This window comes from Dipteris shenzhenensis, chromosome 8 (genome assembly GCF_047967505.1).
Source record: "Dipteris shenzhenensis isolate YYH24624 ecotype China chromosome 8, Dip_SZ_1.0, whole genome shotgun sequence".
Lineage (NCBI taxonomy): Eukaryota > Viridiplantae > Streptophyta > Polypodiopsida > Gleicheniales > Dipteridaceae > Dipteris > Dipteris shenzhenensis.
The window spans coordinates 19237098-19250507 of NC_141603.1; positions in this window are offsets into that span (position 1 = coordinate 19237098).

Here is a 13410-nt window from a genome sequence, read left to right on the forward strand (position 1 = left end):
TACGACATGTGTTCAAGGGGTATTTTAAAAATCCCTTACTTATTATGAAATTTTATTGGATAAAAATAACCCTTTTTTAATACAAACTTGCGGTTTTTTTTCAAAATTCAATTAAAAAACCCCATATGTAAATATATTTTTGTAAATTTACCTACAATTTTTGAATTAAAGACTCCCTCCATTTGAACCCACATTGTATACTTACATATTTTTGGGTGAACCCCCGAGGTCTTAGGCCACCTGACAACACTCCAAAGTGCTTCACAAATAAGCTCTACATCCATAGTCGAAAATGGCAAGATCATGTCATTTTTTATAAGACTTTTCTACTACTACCAATACATTTTCAGTCCCAATCTTCACACCACTACAGTACCCTTTGGGTCTATCACATAGACTGAACAAACTAAAACCACTTCATTCCCCACAAGTTCCCCACCATCACCATGACCTTGTCCCGATAGTTAAAATCCACCCCCTACCATTCCAATTACATAAAATAAAGTTACAAACAAATCACAACCAAATAATCTCATTAGACAATCTCAAACAAGTTGAACTGATAAGTCCAAAATCCTTAACTTTCTGTGATTGTAGAGCATGGCACTAGACTTGCCATTCTCTCCATGAGGTGTTGGGAAGTGGCACTAGTGCCATTATCCTCTCTCTCTCTCTGGTTGTGGAGAATGGAACTGTAGCCATTCCCAATGAGGTATGAAAAAAGGCACTATAACTCTTTATGAGGTTGTGGAGTACATCAATGTAGCCATTCTCAATATGAGATATGCAAAAAAGCACTTAAAGGAGAAACCAATAGGGAGTTTGCTATTCCCTAGCCCCCCCCCCCCCCGCCATTCTCACTTGCAAAGGAAGCATGGCACCAATGCCATTCTTACCCATCTGAAGGACAGAATGACACAAGTAACATTCCCTCCATTTGAAGGGTAGAATGAAATTGGTGGCAATCCTTCATGCAAAAGTGAGAATGGCACAAAGTGACAACCTCCCTTGCAATGGAAAAATGGTGCTAGTGCCATTCTCCCTCTTTGCAAGGGCAGAAAGCTATCTACCCCCTTGCATGGTAAGAATGGCACTAGTGTCATTCCCTCCATGGATGGGAAGAATGGCATTAGTGCCATTCTCCCCGTCCAATAGGGAGAATAGTAGGAGTGCTAGTTGACCTTTCAATGGCGGGAAGGGAACTTGTAATATTCACACTAACATGGCATTGGTGCCAATATCCATGTACATTTGTGGAGAATGGCAGTGGTTCCATTCTCCATAAAACCACATGGAGATTGGCACTAGTGCCATTCTCCACGATCCCACATGGAGAATGGCACTGGTGCCAATCTCCATGTGGATTTGTGGAGAATTGGCACTAAGCACTGGTGCCATTCTCCACAAGCCCACATGGAGATTGGCACCAATGCCACTCTCCATAATCTCACATGGAGAATGGCACTAGTGCCAATCTCCATTTGGGTTTGTAGAAAATGGCACTGGTGCCAATCTCTAGGACCCATGCAAGGAATGGCTCAAGTTTAAAAAATATCATGAAATCATGAATTATTTTCCTAGATTATCTTAATTGAATTTTGAATTTTGAGGCCCACATGGAGATTGGCTCTAGTGCCATTCTTTGTAATCCCACATGGAGAAGGGAAGTGGTGCTAATCTCCATGTGGGTTTGTAAAGAATGGTACTAGTTCCAATCTCCATGTGGGTTTATGGAGTATGACATTGGCACCGATCTCCATGTGGGTTTATGGAGAATGGAACTAGTGCCAATCTCCATGTGAGTCTGAAATTTCCAGTCACATGGAGATGGCATCAGTGCCATTCTCCATAATCCCACATGAGAATGGAACTAGTGCCAACGTCCATGTGGGTTTATGGAGAATAGCACGTGCCATTCTCCATGTGGGTTTACGGAGAATCACATGGAGATTGCACTATTGCCATTCTCCACATAATCCCAAGCTAAGATCGATTTTAAAATTGATCTTAACCTCTCATCCTCTGCTAGGAATTTGAGGCCAAGATTGGTTTTAAAATTGGTCTAAACATTCATCCTCCACCATGTGAGCCACGATTGGTTTCAAGACTGATCTTAGCATCTCATCCTCCACTGGGCATGAGAGGAAAAGATTGGTTTTATAACCAATCTTAGCCTCTCATCCTCTAGCAAGTAGAGAGGCCAAGATCCATTTTAGAACTAATCATCCTCCACTGGGCATGGAAGACCAAGATCCATTTTAAAACTGATCTTATATATATCACTACTACAAAACTAGGTAGAAATGGCAGCCCAAAAGTGACATTTCTACATTATTAAATGGCACTTTCTTGCCACCATTTCCACATGTGCCATTTTTTGGAAATGGCAACCAAAAGTGCCATATATTTTTGCCATTTCTATGTCCATAATGGCAACCAAAACATATAATTTGCCATTTTTATGTATGAAATGGCAACTAAAAGTGCCATATAGTTTTGCCATTTTTGTGTCTAAAATGGCAACTGAAAGTGCCATATATTTTGCCATTTTTACGTATTAAATGGCAACTAAAAGTGCCATATAATTTTTTCCATTTTGATGTCTAAAATGGCAACCAAAAGTGCCATATATTCTACCATTTTTACGAATGAAATGGGAACTAAAAGTGCCATATAGTTTTGCCATTTCCACAATCAAAATGGCAACCAAAAGTACCATATATTTTTGCCATTTTTAATGCATGAAATGGTACTACAATTAAGACCAAACCGTGAAAGAAATGGCAAAAGGATCTACAATACATGCACGCACGCATGTGTGTGTGTGTGTGTGTGTGTGTGTGAGCATGAATCATCTTTTATGTCAAAATTATCATGAAGTAGGCATGAAATTTACCAAAGGTAGAGTAGAAATGATTTTCCTCAAATCATTAAGTTGTTCTTGCAAGGCATCCATAGCCTTATCCTTTTCATGAAGCTTTCTTTGCAACTCAGTAGTCTTCTCATGTATCACTTGGTCTAAATCACCAATTGCAAATATTGTTTTGCCACAAGTAGTCTTTTTAGTAGGTACAACCAATCTTGGACCAAAAATGTTATTGTCCCCATTGTCATTTGGATTAGGATCCTACACAATAAAAAACATGAAATATATACATTCATATCGAGCCTGCAAATATAATAAAATATACACAAAAGTATTAATCGATATAAAAGAAATTTTAAATACTAAACATTTAAAAGTAAGACCATCGAAAGATATCAAGAAAAAGTCAAGCCTTACATCAACATATCTTCTCACTGCCTCCTTTTGAATGATTGGTACAACTTTAATTGATTGCAATGAGAGATCCATATGCCTACGGATAGCTTGAGTTATTGTCTGAGCATATGAATCTTCATGTATTCCACAAGGAACTTGTTCCTCATTTACATCCACCTTAATACGATGTCCCAAGTTAATAAATTTTGCTTTCTTGGCCTCTCTAGATGCCCATCTAAGATATCTTTCTCTTTCTACTATCATTGCATCATCCTTTAATATTCTTCCTTTTTTGGTTACCGGTGATGTAACTTCTTCATCATGAACATTATTTGGAAAATTCCATCTTTTGTCCATAGAGGGTATCCATTAACACACATTTGTTGATGAGAAATAGCCTTATAACTAGGCCCTTCTGCCAAATCAAGAAGTGTGAAATAGTCATCACCTTCAAAGCTTCCACTTTGAACTAAGTTGGTGACCTATAGGAAGGACATAAAATAAAGTTAGAACTATCTTTAGTCTAGCAAATCTACATGTGAATGAAAATCAAGAGTATTATTACTCACCTTTTGTTTCAACCACATTGGAAAAGCTCTTTAGTATTTTGTTCTTTCATTATGAGAGACCTTCTTTCTTGAATGTTGAAACATCACTTCAACCTCCTCTTCAAATATCCTATTAGAAGATCATAATAAAAAGAATGTCATTGCATAATATTTTAAAGAACATGATTGGATGTTCAAGTTGGTTAAAGCAATTACCTTTTCCATTTCATGATGATTTCACTATTTTCCAAGACACAAAGATTGGCTTGATGTCTTGTCAAGTCATCAAGTATGATCTCCACTTCATTCCCTTTCAACTCCTCATTGTAAAAAGTTTCAAGCTCCTCTACATCCCATACTCTTCTACATTTTTTATCAAACTCGCAGATATACTTTGAGAAGAATCCCATAGCTTCTGTGATTGCATATCCCTCATCCATACTTCCTTCTGTCCTTGCCTTATCTTTCACATACTGTTTCAAATTGAGGCAGTCAATAGAGCGAGCGAGAAAAAGCGAGCGAGCCCAAAAAAGCAAGCGACAATTAGTTGAAGTGGTTGGAAAGTTAAGCAAGAAAAGAAAGAATCTAAGTTTTTTATAAAATAATGGCTTGAAGTACAAAGTATTCAAAAAGGTGGTTATGTGTCACAAAATTTATATTCTGATGCATACAAGTTTTTTAGATGGTGCAAAAAGGCATGATATTCATCTAAATCATGCCTTGTCATTTGTTTTGATATGTAACATTATGCCATTTATATTTGATAATCAAAAGATGCAGGGATGTTAAAAACTCATCTTTTGGGCCAAAACAATCAAATGTTAACATCTTCCCAAAATATAGGGATGTGAAAATGTCCTCTTTTGGCCCAAAAGAGGACATTTTCACATCCCTGTATCTTTTGATTTACAAGTCCAAATAGGGTCATGTTACATATCAAATCAAATGGCAAGGCGTACTTTAGATGATTATCATGTCTTTGTGCACCATCTAGTAAAATTTAAAGCACCAAAATATGAATTTATGGTCAATTTGCTGCATTGGTAAGATTAGTGGGAGGTAAGAATAAATCATTAGGGAAGGATAATTTTGCAATAACAAAGAAATATGGGTTTTGTTCCAAGAGTGAACAGAGTTAAAAATGCTAAGCATTTACATATGCATGAAATCTAGACTAATCCATGCAAGGAGTCCTTGGAAAGATGATATTAATTACTCTATGGAAAGAGAGAACTTAATTGCAGTAGGGTTTGTCTTTGATACAAACAATGACTTGGAAATTAAACATACAAACTATCTCATGGATGATGTGAAATTAGTTTCACAAGTTATTATTCTTTGCTACTAAAATGGGGGATTTATAAATATTTTATTGTTTTTTATCGCTCGCTTTTTTTGGCTTGCTCGCTTTTTGTCGCTCACTTTTTGGTAATCCTCTTTCAAATTCCTCATATTTCTCTCAAAAGTATACATCCATCTGATACTAACAGGTCCACAAACTCTCAATTCCTCAACTATTTTCAATCGACTAGGAAGATGATGTGTCTCTTACAGTATTTTTACCACGACCAACCCCAGTAAGGGAATCGGATTCTTCCGGTCTGGGAATGATTCGGAGGCGACATCCTCTCGGATAGAAACATCTGAAGGAGTTCCACTAGTAGGACCCATAGAAACTGGACGATCTTATGTAGTTAGGGATATAGCATCCAATTCCTACTTTCCGTCGGTGAGACTGCCATATGAATGAGTAAGTGTGTCATAATGTCAAAGAAGGAAGGAGGAAATACTTTTTCCATTAAACATGAAACATATATGGCTTCTTCATACAATGCATCCCATTGTGTCATGTCCAAAGCTCTTGTAGATATTCTGGTGAACACAATATTTAATCTCATAATAGTGGAGCGAATAGAATTAGTCAAAGAATGTCTTATCTAGTGGTAGTATTTGCTGAAGGAAAATATGACAATCATGCATTTTCATTCCTTGTGTCTTTTTGCTAAGAACATGCTTTTGCAAAGATGTTGAGTACCCTGTTGGAACTTTGATATTATTTACAAATGCAAAAAAATCATCCTCTTCCTTCTTTGTAAATCTATATGATACAGCTGGCATTTTCAACTTGTCATTTCTTCCATGGACTACTTGAGGCCATAATTCTAGTCATATTTTTATATCCTTCATGTCTAAACGAATTCTTAATCAATCTTTATTTGATTCTTGTGTCTTTAAAACATTTTCAACAATTTTTTTATCCACATGCATCACATCAAGAGTGTTACAAACAAGAAGGTGCTGCATGAAAAAGAATACAATATTTAATTTTTCATGGAAGATAAAACAAGGTATTTTAAGTTTTTTAATCATGTAGAAGCATGAGTGCTTATGTCCCAATATGGCAATGTATAAAATATTGGCCATCTTTTCCACTCAATCAATAACCCTGGATCTTCTTTAGGCCTCCTATTACTTTCCAATAGCCACTTCTCCCTTGGTTTGCAAAATTCCTTTATTTCTTTGACACTAGGATATATAGGATGCTCTCTATATTTAGTGGAGCCATTGAATGCAATTCTTAAACTTATGAATCTATCGTCCATTGGAAGAAAGCGCCTATGGCCTATATATTCCATCTTCTTAAGGCAGGATGCGTATCTTTCTCGAAATGCAGGACTACATAAGGACAAGCATTGTATCCCTTTGTGTAGCAACCATAAGTGAGGCCATAAGCTAGAAAGTCATGGATGGTGCATAGCAAGATTCCCCTCAAGTGAATATTTTTCTTCTTCTATCAGATTCACTTGCATCATATGTATTTACTCCAGTCCATAAGACTTGAAGCTCATCAATAAGAACCTAGAACATAAAACTTAAAATATTATGTTTCATGCAATTTCACAACTAAAGCAAAATACTACATACATCTATACCATTTGTGAAATTTTGTGATGCTGACATGCATAAAGATCGCATTACCTACAAGTACACATCAATATTTTCTTAAGGAACTTGTTTTGGACGTGGTATTAAAAGTGAGAACTTCAAAAAGAACTTCTTGGTTGCCAACCATGGTGGTAGATTGTAGTTCACAATCAACACAGGCCATGTGCTCCACACACTACGTAGATCTAAAAATGGATTCACACCATCAATTGCAAGAGCTAAACGTACATTTCTTATCTCTCTTGCAAATTTTGGCCATGTACTATCCACATGCTTCCATGCTAATGAATCCACTGGATGCCTACATAAACCATCTTGACTTCTTCTACCAACATGCCATTTCATGTTTTTGGCAATAAGAGGACATCTATTAAAATTTTTTGATATTAGAGTATAGAAAAACATGTCAACATCTAATAGCATAAGGTCAAATATAAGATCCACAATTTACATACTTGTATTGTCTAAGAAGTCATGTAATCAAAGGAAAGTGCCGTAATATATTTTGAGGAACCTTTGACTTGCCACTTAACTTCCATCGACTTTCATTGCACTTGGGACACACTTCCAAACTTGCATACTCCCCATGATATAAAATGTAATCGTTGACACAAGCATGGATAGTATCATACTGTAAGCCCAACTCATGAAATTTACTTTTGGCCTCATATGATGATGAAGGAAGATAATTATTCTGTGGAAGAATCTTATTGGAATTGGGAGTTTACCCTTCTAACCCCACCCTTCTTTGAAGGATCAAAATCTCTAATCCTTTGAGCCTCTAAACTTGGTGGACAGTTCAAGTTAAATGAAATTCTTCCCATTGTGTTCATTTCATGCTCTACATTTTTATAGAGCATGTAATAATTCCCCAAGCCCACTGTAACAAGAAATAAATTACTTGATATATTCCTATTTCTTTAGTATGCATAAATGCTACAGCTAATATAATATGAAAAGGCTTACTTTTTGGATCCTACTGACTTCTTTCCAATCTTCAGCAGGACCATATTTAAGAAGATGTCTATTGATTGGATTGTGTGACTTTATAATATATCCATTGCACTTATTGCAAGGACATGCATACCAATAAAACTCAGTGTGCTCTATTTCTTTGTTGCACTTTCGTTGATAAAATTCAACTAAATTTGTTGGTCGATCATCTCCTTAGATGTAAAATCATTTTGTAAACAATATCTCATGGCTATTTTTAAAAAAATCATGACTTTAATTTGAAACGATAAATATTGAATACATAAGAAGTATAAAGAGATTCAGATTTCACTCACAGGATCCAACTGAAACAGATGATGACGGATCTATTGCCATTGTATTATGAGATGAACCTAGAACAAAATATAGATATCATAGGAAATGAAAGAAATGAAAAACACTATATATAGTACAAGTACATTCATTTTAAACATAAAATATGCAATTTAATAACTTGGATTAATAACTAATTGGTTTTTGAGTGGAGCTTCATTGAAAGTAGCCCCATGAGATGATCCTACAAAAATAAAAAATACATCAAAGGCTAAATAGACAATAAGATCATAGTCCATGCTTGGACTTGGACTACATGATTCTATAATACATAAATTAGTTATGGAAATTATATTTAAGACCTTACAAACTTTTTGAGATTGAAAGCATTTATAAAATGAAACAATTTCACTTATATTATGGACATATGGCTACTCTTCTTACCATTCAAAGAAGTTTGATGAGTTTGCAAAGGCTTGAACTTACTAGTTTAAGGCTTGTGCAAAGTGTCATGACCTTTGGATGTCATTTTCATGGCTAGGAGTTGACAAATGCATATTTTTGAATGGGCATGCATAATGCATGGTGGAAACCTAGGAAGAAATATATGATCCAAGCCATGCAGACCACATCTGATAGCCATGATACTTTGAATAGGACTTAAAATATATCATTTTAAAGCTAGTATAAAGTATCATGTCTTTTGAATACCATTTTCACGGCTAGAAGCACACCGATCCATGTATTTCAATGTGCACGATGAACAACTAGGAAATATCCATTCCAAGCCATGCAATTGACATTAGATGGGAATGATACTTTCCATAGGCATTTAAATTGCCTTGCTTAATGCTTGTGCAAAGTATCGTTCCCAAAAAATACCGTTTTTATGATTCTAAGCATACCGATGCATGTTTTTTCAATGCTCATGCATGATGCATGGTGAAAAACTAGGAAATATCCATTCCAAGCCATGAAAATGACATGAGATGTTCATGATACTTTGCATAGGCCATAAAATCATCTATTTTAAGGCTTTTACAAAGTTTCCTGTGCATAAAATACCATTTGCATGGCTAGAAGCACATCAATGCATGTTTTTCAACACTCATGCATGATGCATGGTGAAAAACTAGGAAATATCCATTCCAAGCCATGCAAATGACATCAGATAGCTATGATGCTTTGTGTAGGCATTAAAATTACCGATTTTAAGATTTGATCAAAGCATTTTGTCCATCAAATACCATTTTCATAGCTACAAGCACACCAATGCATGTTTTTGAATACGGATGCATGATGCATGGTGAAAAACTAGGAAATATCCATTCCATGCCATGAAAATAACACCAAATGGCCATGATACTTTGCACAAGCATTGAACTCACCCATTTTACTGCTTGCACAAAGTATGGTGCTTATCAAATGTCATTTACATGGCTAGAAGTTGATAGATGCATGTTTTTCAATGACCACGCATGATGCATGGTGTGAAACTAGGAAATATCCAATTTCCATGAAACTGACATCGACTGGCCATGAGTCTGTTAAATTACACGGCGCAGCAGAATAGAAATTGAACAAAGAATAGAGAGTACACAGTAAACTGGATATGAATAAAATTTTCCTTCAATATTGATGTAGTACAGATGATGGCTCCGTCCACTCATGCGCTCCCACAGTGGAGCTTAGATCTAGACAGATACTAGGTGAAAAGCTACTAGCTGGAAGATCTCTGTTGGAAGATCTGAGCTGATACAATGGACTGGGAAGGTCGCCTCTTTATAGCTATGAGGGCGGTAGTTGGATCAACGTAGTTGGTGGAACCGATCAATCAACCTAGTCGGTGAAGCCGACCAATCAACCTAGTCAGTGGAACTAACTAGTCATCCATGAAATATTCAAGGAATATTCCCTATACCATCGCCTCAGGGGCTCTCGCTCTCGAACCCCCACTAGGGGGCCGCTGGTCCCCAGGCCCCAGCAAGAATAAGGGGCTCCCACACAATCACCTTTCTACCATCAATGATCTCATTGATAGACCTCATCTGACATGCAAGTCAGGATCCATCTAGTGTCCTCGGCTCACACATGGCTTCTCGTCATATGGGGGCCTTACAACTTGAGCACCTTGGACCACTGGTGGTTACCAGGAGGGTGGGGCATTGAGCATATCTAACAGATTCTTTGCATAGGACTTGAAATCACCTGGTTTAAGGCTTTTGAAAAATATCATGCACATCTAATACCATATGCATGGCTAGAAGTACAACGATGTATGTTTTAAAAGGTGCAAGGCATGGTAAAAAATGAGATATGATTAAAAAAAAGTCAACATGCACCTAAGACAAGGCCTCGCAGGCTAGAAGATTTTGTAATCCAATACAAGTCATCATTTATTAAACCTAGTAAGAAACTAGAAGTGAGAGAAGTACTAAAAGTTTTAGGAAATGCAAAAACAAAGAAAAACTCTATTTTCATTGGTATAGGTGCCGTATATATCGATGCCTATATCGACTCAGATAAACTTTCAAAAAGCAAACCCAAATGCCTCTTTTTTTGCCACACCTCTCTTGTTTGAGATCTTGCCAACTTTTTGCCTCTTCCTCATGACCTTTCCACCATCTCCCTATGCTCCCCTACCATCCCTACACCACCTACACCAACGGTTGGCCCACTCCCCTCCACTCCAAGCTTGAAGAAAAAGATTTCTATTTTGGGAACTAAAGAAGTGGATGATATTTTGAGTGGTTTGTCTTCAAATTTCTTCTTCTAGGTAAGCTTCCCAACTCTTTCATCTACATTAGAATAATCTTTGGAAACTTTATTGTGTATTTACATGTTTCTTATGTCTTTGTGGTTGCACAAAAGGCAAATATGAGATTTTTCTGTGGCCCAGGGGAGATGCTGTCAAAATTTTCCAATTACTTGCTTGCTTGATATGATTGCATCTTGTTGCTTGCTTGCTTGCTTGAGTTTGTTGCTTTCTTGGTATCTTGTTGTCTTATTTGTGTTCTTTCATTTCTCTTGTTTGTTTTGATTACTTCGTTGCTTGACATTGTTGCTTTTTACTCATTTCTTGATTTGTAGCATAATTTTTAGCACTCATGCGCAATGCATGGTAACAAAACTAAAAATATGCATGCCCAACCATGAAATTGATGCATTATCCCCATAAAAATTTGAAAGCACAAGGGTTTTTATCTTGTTGAAGCTATGTAAAGTATCATGCCTATCAGACACACATAGATATGCTAGAAGCACTCATGCATGATGCATGTTTAAGAATTGTGAAAATATGCCTATCCAACCATGCAAATGATATCCTATCAACTCAAAAATTTGTAAGGATAAGGGTATTATTGATATTAAGACTTGTATAAAGTATCATATCCATCAAACCCACACACATATGCTAGAAGCACACTGATGCATATTTTTAACACTCATCCACATTGCATGGTAAGAATTGTGGAAATACACATTCTTGGCCATGAAAAAGATACCTGATCCACATAAAACCTTTGCAAGAACAACTCTTTTTTCTCACATAAAGTGAGAAATCTGCCTTGGAAATCTGAAAGCCAAAAGTGACAAGATACTATCCTATCTTGTCAGACCATGCTCTGGGTGCTTGCTTCAAGCCATACAAGGCTTTCTTCAGCCTGCAAACAAACTCAGGATGAACAGCATGAACATAAGCTAGTGGCTGCTCCATATAGACCTCTTCTTGCAAATCACCATGCAAGAAAGCATTCTTTACATCCATCTGATGTAAAGACCATCCCTTTGATGCAGCCATAGCAATGACTACTCTTACGGTTGCCATCCTTGCAACCAGACTGAATGTTTCTTCATATTCAATGCCATATGTCTGTGCATACCCCTTGACAACTAATCTTTCCTTGTATCTATTCACAGAACCATCTGCATTGTGCTTCACCTTATAAACCCACTTGCAGCCAATTGCATTCTTGTCTTTAGGCAAAGGCACCAATTCCCATGTAGCATTTGCTTCCAAGGCATCCATTTCTTCATCCATGGCTTTCTCTCATTTTTCTTTTCCCATGGCTTGCTCAAAAGAAGTGGGTTCTGGTTCATGTATCGGTTTCACCATATAGGCATAGTGAATGGCGTAAATCCATCATATTTCAGCCTATCCACAGGATACCTAGCTAGGTAGACCTATGCAAAATAGGCTCACTACCAGGTGCTCTCAAAACATTCCTTATCTTCCTTACTCCAGGTGTAACAACACAAGGAATACCCAACTCATCATCAAGGCTCTGCTGTTCTGAGCCACTGGATTCACCATCCACATAAGAGTGACCTGCATTCACATCAACCATGGGCTGATCTACTTTCTCTTTTCCTTTTCATGATACTTGCATACCACTATCTGCATTGCTTTGAGGAGATCCTCCTGATCTTAATCTGCCTATCCATGGCAAAGTATGTGAACCACTGCTAGAGGACACTACAGGTCCACTAATATTTTGTGATTGCTGCTGTGAATTCTGTGCAGCATTACCATTTTGTGCATCTACATCATCAATCACATTTACTGGTTTATACCAGCTGCTCATCTCATCAAAAACAACATCTCTGCTCACTGTAAACTTACAAGTAGAAGGGTTATAGCATCTATACCCTTTCTACTGCAGAGAATAACCAATAAAGATGCACTTCTCAGCTTTTGGATTCAACTTGGATCTCAACTCATCCGGCACATGAACATAGGCAATGCAACCAAAAACTTTCAAATGAGAAATATCTGGTTTCCTACCAGTATACCTCTCCTCTGGCGTCATGCCATGTATTGCTGCAGTGGGAGTCCTGTTCATTATGTAGACTACTGTAGCAACTGCTTTAGCCCAATAATAATCTGGCAGGTCTTTTCCATTGAGGATACCTCTCCAATATCCCTGTTTTTCCTTTCTGCAAGTCCATTTTGTTGTGGGGTATGACTGCATGAATATTGCTGCTTTATGCCATGCTCCTGTAGGAAGCTTGCAAACTCATTTGAGAGGTACTCTCCCTCTCCATCTGACCTTAGGCATTTTATTTGCAGGCCTGTTTCTTTCTCAACCATAACTTCAAAAGCTTTGAAATGCCCAAACACTTCACTTTTCTTTTTCATAAAATACACCCAAACTTTTTTGTTGCAGTCATCAATAAAAGTGACAAAATAATGATAGCCTCCAATAGATGCAGCTTTAGTAGTTCACACATCAGAGTGGATCAATTCCAATGGCCTCTTACTCTCTTGAACATGTCTAGGAAATGGTTTCCTTGCCTGTTTTCCAAATTGATAGGCTTCACATACCTTATGCATTTCTGCAACCTTGAACTTAGGCAATCCTGCAATAATATTTTGGGCCTGCATTA